The sequence below is a fragment of the Ictalurus furcatus genome, chromosome 13 (genome assembly GCF_023375685.1).
Source record: "Ictalurus furcatus strain D&B chromosome 13, Billie_1.0, whole genome shotgun sequence".
NCBI classification, from domain to species: domain Eukaryota; kingdom Metazoa; phylum Chordata; class Actinopteri; order Siluriformes; family Ictaluridae; genus Ictalurus; species Ictalurus furcatus.
The window spans coordinates 3,427,231-3,434,115 of record NC_071267.1 but is presented as its reverse complement, the minus strand read 5'-3'; positions in this window follow the sequence as shown (position 1 = coordinate 3,434,115).

Genomic DNA, 6,885 nt, shown 5'->3' with positions numbered 1-6,885 from the left:
GTGGACTTCTTCTGGGACAGACTACACTGGATCCCTCAAAGTGTCCTTTATCTGCCCAAGGCGGAGGGGGGGCAGGCACTGGTCCACATAGCCAGCAGAACTGCAACGTTTAGACTCCAGTTTATCCAGAGACTCCTCACTGGACACAGGAGTTTGGTATGGAGAGCAGCAGCCTATAGGTTGTTACACACAGTAGGAGAACTGGGGTTGAACAGAACTTTGTTTATAATGGACACAAGAGCACTAGACTTTGCTGGATTACCAGTTTTTTATTGTGGGCTTTTAAAAATATGGAACATTTTTAAAAAACAAATCAAGGGGTGCAGAACACCACACTGGATGCTGGAGGAACCCCTGGTTCATGGTGGGTGATTAGACATCTCTGGTGTGACCACTCCTTCATTATCCAGAGTCCTGGTCTCATCAGGGATTGTGACACTCCGGCAGCTAGTGAACATCACAGGAATGGACCTGTCACGGGCAGAGGACTTACCAGCGTGCCTGGGACTACGGTCCCTACACGTTGTGAACGAGCTCCTACATCGATGGAGGTCCACCCTAACGTCAGAGGAGCATGCTCAGCTGATGGACAACGAAACAAGCGAGACTGGGGCTACAGAGGAAGAACCTTTTCCCCAGCTGGTCATTGCTCCAGACCTAGATGGGTGTGGGGGCCCCCTCCTGGAGTTCAGAGGTGACATGAACATTGAGACAGTGTCCGGTAAGCTTCTGTACAAAGCCTGCGTGAAAGTTTTAAATAAGAAAAAGCTGAATGGGAGAGTGGACACCCCATGGTGAAGTGAACTGGGTTTTAATGATGATATTAAACCAGAGTGGAGGGCACTATACAAACCACCGTTAACCAAAAAATTTGCTGACCTCCAGTGGAGGATTTTACATGGAATTGTTTCTGTAAATTCTTTTATCTCCATTTTAAACCCTGAGGTCACACAGGAATGTCCATTTTGTTTACAATGAGAGACTGTTTTTCATGCTTTTATACATTGCTCCAGGTTGCAGCCATTGTTTGTGTTTTTAAAAAACAACCCGAGGTCATTTTATGTGGATTTTACTTTTCAGTTTTTTATCTTTGGTTTTAAGTACATCAGAAAGAACAGATTCAAGTGTCAGCTGATCAATTCTATCTTTGGTCAGGCAAAAATGCGATATACCTGAGCAGAAAAAACAAAGTGGCACAGAACACAGACTGCGATGCCATAAAAGTTCTCTCCAGACTGATCAAATCAAGAATTTTGATTTGAACTTTTACAGGAGTATGGGAGACTTGGAGATGTTCAAGGCAGTGTGGTGTTATGAGAAGGCTCTGTGTTCTGTAGTGGAGGGAGAACTTTGTTTTACACCAGCATTAGGCTGATAATGTTCTTAACAACTATCTGTTATTGCGCTGACTTATTTATTTATTTTATTCATTTATGGTTTTTCTTTTTAATGCACCTTTTAATATTTATTTATTTATTTATTGAGTCACCTTTGACTTTAATGTGTATAGTGTGACGTGTGATAAATAAAGGATCGTCAAAAGTCTCTCTCTCTCTCTCTGATAGTGTGTACATCTTATCTGAGTACACAGAAGTCTGTATATGTATATATATTCAGTATATATATATTCTGATAATTTCAGCATTAAACTAAGAATCTTTCACTGAATTCTGTGTCTGTGTGATTTCTTCCCAAGCTCGGAACTGTGAAGGTAATAGTAGCGTGGGTCCAAGAATTTAATTCTGAGGCTTTACAGTTTAATGGTGTCAGAAATGGGACATATGGATGGAGATAAGTGATCTTTTATTTTCGGCATTGTTGAAGTTTGGCTTGAAAATATCACATCGTTTCAGTCTGTGATGTTTTCTGCAAACGCAGTCATCGTAGAGACTTTCACTGAAAAGTTTTTTATTTTCAAAAAAATTAACTTTTTTATTTTCTGCACGAAGAGTTGTGATCTTGGCTATACCATCATCTGACCTGTGCTAGAGCAAATGTACAAAAAAAAAAAAACGCCAAACATGATGCACTGCCACCACCTAGTGGCCCCTTTTAGGCATTGCAAATTGACTTCACACACATGCCAACTGTCAGAGGTCTCAAATACTTTGTTACTGTGGACAAATTCTCCAAATGGGTAGACGCTTTCCCATACTCAAAAGAAAATGCCAACGCCGTTGTTAAAATTGTAGCCAAAGAATCCTACACTATGGTATTCCTCAGGTTATTGATTGTGATAATGGAACATCCTTTGTTTCTAAGGTAACACACAAACTTTGCAATATCTGAAGATTGATTGGCAATTCCACAACCCATATCATCCACAAAGTTCAGGGATCGTGGAAAGAAAGAATCATACCATCAAAAGGCACCTCCCTAGAGAATCCCTCCAGCAATTGGGTTGACCTTTGATTTGACATCTAATCAGAAAATGAAATGGTCTCCTTTTGAGTTCATTATGGGCAGACCATTTCCCAATCCATGGACAAAGGGTAACCCAGGTGACTATACTCATCTCTATATATCTCTCTCTTTATCCACTGAACAGCTTACTCACCCTTTCCTTGCACAAATTTATTTAATCTCGAATATAATTTTATTTAGGGTGTGTGAATGTGTGTATGTGTTTGTGTGCCCTGCGATGGATTGGCACCCTGTCCAGGGTGTACTCTGCCTTGTGCCCGATACTCCCTGGGATAGGCTACAGGTTCCCCGTGACCCTAAAAACGATTAAGCAGTATAGAAGATGGATGGATGGATGGATGGATAATTTTATTTAATTTCAGCAAATTTAAAACATTCATTTAAATTCCACAGTTGTTGTATTTTTCTACATTCTTTCAGGTCTGGTAATTACATTTAATGTTTCCGTTCTTTTGATGCTCTATCTGCACAGTAGTATGTATAATGTCCGTCTGTGACTTTTAAGCTTAAGCTTGGCATACGAAATTGGCAGACAGATCTGTAGAATCACGAGATTGGGAAAGAACAAGAGAGTAACTGTGAGACAGGTTGAGGAGGATGTGTGTTGTTGTTCCCTGTATTGAACAGCAATAGTTGTTCAATACGCTAGTTTTGAAAGTGTTCTTGAAATAAACTGACCTTATACCTTCATCAAAACACACATGTGGACCTTCTGTGTAACACTGACGCAGTTCTCCTTAAAAGTCTGAATCCACGAAAGATTGGGGAAGCAGCCTTCAGCCCTCCTACATGTGTGGTGGCTGTTACCCACACTGCTGTCCTGATGAATTCACAACCCCAGTGGATTCATACCAGCCATATCAAGCACTGCCCATCTGTGACGAGAGACAATACTGCTATCAAGTAGTCCTTAGGAGGCCTCTTCTCATCTCACCTTAACACATACACATATAGCATTATATTGTATTAGAAACACACACATGAACTCTATCTTCTACTCTGCCAAAGCTTTACTCCTTTCATACAACTGTTTAGCATCCACACTCATCTTCAGTTGACCTTTGCACCTGAAAACACATCAGAACACAGGCTATTGTTAACAAATACAAGTGCGATATTAACTGCAACATTGCTTGCCTCCTGGGAACAAGGCTCTGATTATATATACACATCGCTTAACTCATTGAATTAACACTTTGCTATGCCCTTTATATTGACCCGACCCTTTGTAAATGCGTGGCCATAGAGGTGACGGTCGTTTAAGGGAACGGATGACTTGGGGCAGGTGCACATGCACAGGTTCCCGTTGAGAACTAAGAGGACACAGATAAGTTCCACATAACTTAGGCATGCTCTCTGTCTGTTCTCTCTGTTCTCTGTTTTCATTTGAGAGCTATTTTTTTTAAAAAATAAAGTGGCGGAGAGCGACTACGGTCATACAATATTTACAATCTTTCACAAAATGTATCATAACTTTCGAATTAACAAACTGATATACACCTGAAGGAGTCAGAGAAGAAAACAGAATCAGAGAATACAGTTCTTATGGAAAACAGCACACGTTGTTATAGTTGTCTACACGTAACTATATGGTTGTTTACGTATATACATTAATGAAAGTCCAAACTAAATTAAACTGGATAAACAGCAGTAGCATTTCACATGTTTGCCTGCATTCTGAACTAAAATGTATACCACATGAATGAGAGTGCATGGTAAATGAGAAAAGTACATGATGGGCCACAAGTATGACATGAAGTGCATTCACACTTATTTACAGTTAATGAGCTGACTGACGCTGCATTGATTCCACAAGAGAGGTATATACTGGTGTGTATGCACTTAGGTTCACGCTTATGTAATCATTTAAATGTTCATCTGTCAGTGTTGTTCTGAATTTAGATTTGATCACATTCAAATCAGAAAACGCTGCTTCACAAAGGTATGTACATCCAAATAAAGCAGATGCTTTGAGGGCAGCTTGGTGAATGTTCTTGTAGTTTTCTGGGTCTACCAGACTCCAGAAATGTTGTGAATGTTGCTAAGATTTCAGCTAGATATGATTTTGGAGAGTAATAACCTCCATCTCCATCTCTACAGCACTGACATTGAACAGTTCAGCCATGTGCTTTGAAATGTGATCAATGTCTATCTCCATGAAAGGGTTGGCAATGAATGCCACACATGGCTCAAGATTTTCAAAATCACCGAAGTTTCCTCAAATTCCTGCCCAAGCCTGGAGGTGGACAGGAGGTCACAATACTTGAGTACCTTCAAAACTTTGGATGCATTTGTGTGGCTTTCTAACATCTTTACCAATGAGGGGAAGTGTTGCAATCTTGTTTTTCAATTGATGAAGGTAAAATGACAGTTTTGCTTTAAATGCCTTCACAGCACTGATCATATCACATATGGTTTTTCTTTACCTTGTAACTGAAGATTGAGCTGATTCAGTTTCTCTGTCACATCAGCCAATAATACAAGTTCAAGCAGCCATCCGGCATCAGACTTCAGGTTAGTGTCCTCCCCCCTTGCTTCCATAAAATCCTTAATTTCACTCAGCAAGGAAATAAAGTGGTGAGGTACCTTACTCCTACTCAACCATCTGACTTCTGTGTGAAGGAGGAGATCAATCACCATACTCTGCAGAAATTTCATCAAGAAACAGTTTGAAACATCTGTGTTGTTTGGACTTTGCTCAACTCGAGTTGATAATCAGAATAACCTTTGTCTTGACATGATCAACACCCATAACCTTAGTGCAGATCGCCTGCTGGTGAATGATGCAGTGATAGTTCAGATATTTAGGAAAGTCTGGGTCGGCCTTGCAATGTGCAATAACTCCAAGGTGGCGCCCTATCACGGCTGGAGCTCCGTCTGTTGTCATAGACACCAGCTTTTCAAGGGGCATGCTTTTTTCCATGCAGTAGTTCTTCAAAACATTGTAGATGTCGGCTCCTCTGGTCGTGGTTTTCAGAGGAAGTAATGTAAAAAACTCCTCTTTGGTGGAAAAATCATCAAAAACCATCCGAACAAAAACAGCCAACTGGGCTGTGTAACGCAAGTCCACCGATTCATCACATTGAAATGAAAACCATTTACACCTTGGCATGTCCTGTTCTAACATTGCATCTGAAGACAGCAAGGAAACTGTCCTTGCCACTATGTTGGCACTGAGCTGGACATCAGCAATAGCGGACATAATTTCTGTTTTGCTTTTGTGGTCCCTGAACAAAGTTTCGGCCATCGCAGTCATCGCTTCCTTCACCATGGCGCCATCGGTGAATGGCTTCTTGTGTTTTTCAAGATGTGTGCCACTTTAAATGATGCCTCTGTTACAGCATTTCCTCTCTTTATCGTTTTGGTGAATAAAGATTATTGCTGTTGTAATGTTGCTTTCAGCTGCTTCACTTTTTCAGGTCGTAGAACGCTACCCACAGGAAAGTCCCGTGCAAAGTTACCATGAACTTGACTGAAATAGCACTCAACATTACATCTTTTACTGACAGCAATGCTAGCGACGCAAATGAGACACACACATCCTCCGCTTACATTGGTGAAGAAAAATTCACTCTCCCATTCCTCAGGGAAATCGTATGTTTTCTTCCTTTTGTTTGGTGGAACACTGTCTTTACTCTTCCAGAAGCAAACAAAATTTTCTAGCTAATACTATAATATAATATGAGCATGATGACGTGCTTGATTGAAACTTTGGCCGATGTGGCAAATAAATACTACATTTTCAGTGGAGGGGGTGGGATAGAAAGTGGTATAGCCCACTCTGATTGGATGAAATGGGAAAGAGTTTCCAGAATGTCTTCACGAGCTACCTACAATCAGGCCACGACCTACTGGTAGCTCGCGAGTGATATGTTGGAGACCCCTGCTGTACATCTTATCTGAGTACACAGAAGTCCCTGTCCCTGATCTGACACAATAAGCTCTCTGTTCATAGTTAAATCAAGCAATTATCTTGCTCTTCCACCTTTCTGTATATATTTATTTTGATAATTTCAGCATTAAACTAAGAAGCGTTCACTGAACTCTGTGTCTTTGTAACTTCTTCCCAAACTCGGTACTGAGAAGGTAACAGTAGTATGGGTCCAAGAATTTAATTCTGATGCCAGTATCAGCAAAATCTTAACAGGTTCATTTTTCAGATTCATTTTCAGGAATTAAGCTCATGCAACTCGAGTGTGAATGGGTGGCGGAGCATAAACGAGTCCTCAAATGTGACACCCCCACACAAAGAGGCCCCATTTAAGGGGGTTGCTGAGATGTTGCTGCACATTATTTTAAGATGAAAATTTCTGATAATTTAAATGATCAGCCCTCAGGGGCCCTCTCAGTATGTTGGGCCCCAAGCAATTGTCTACCTTGTCTGCCCTGTAGATACGCCTCTGGGTGTGCCTGATCAGAAGTCCGGTGATTGAGAAAGAGGCAGTGTGTGTGTGTGTGTGT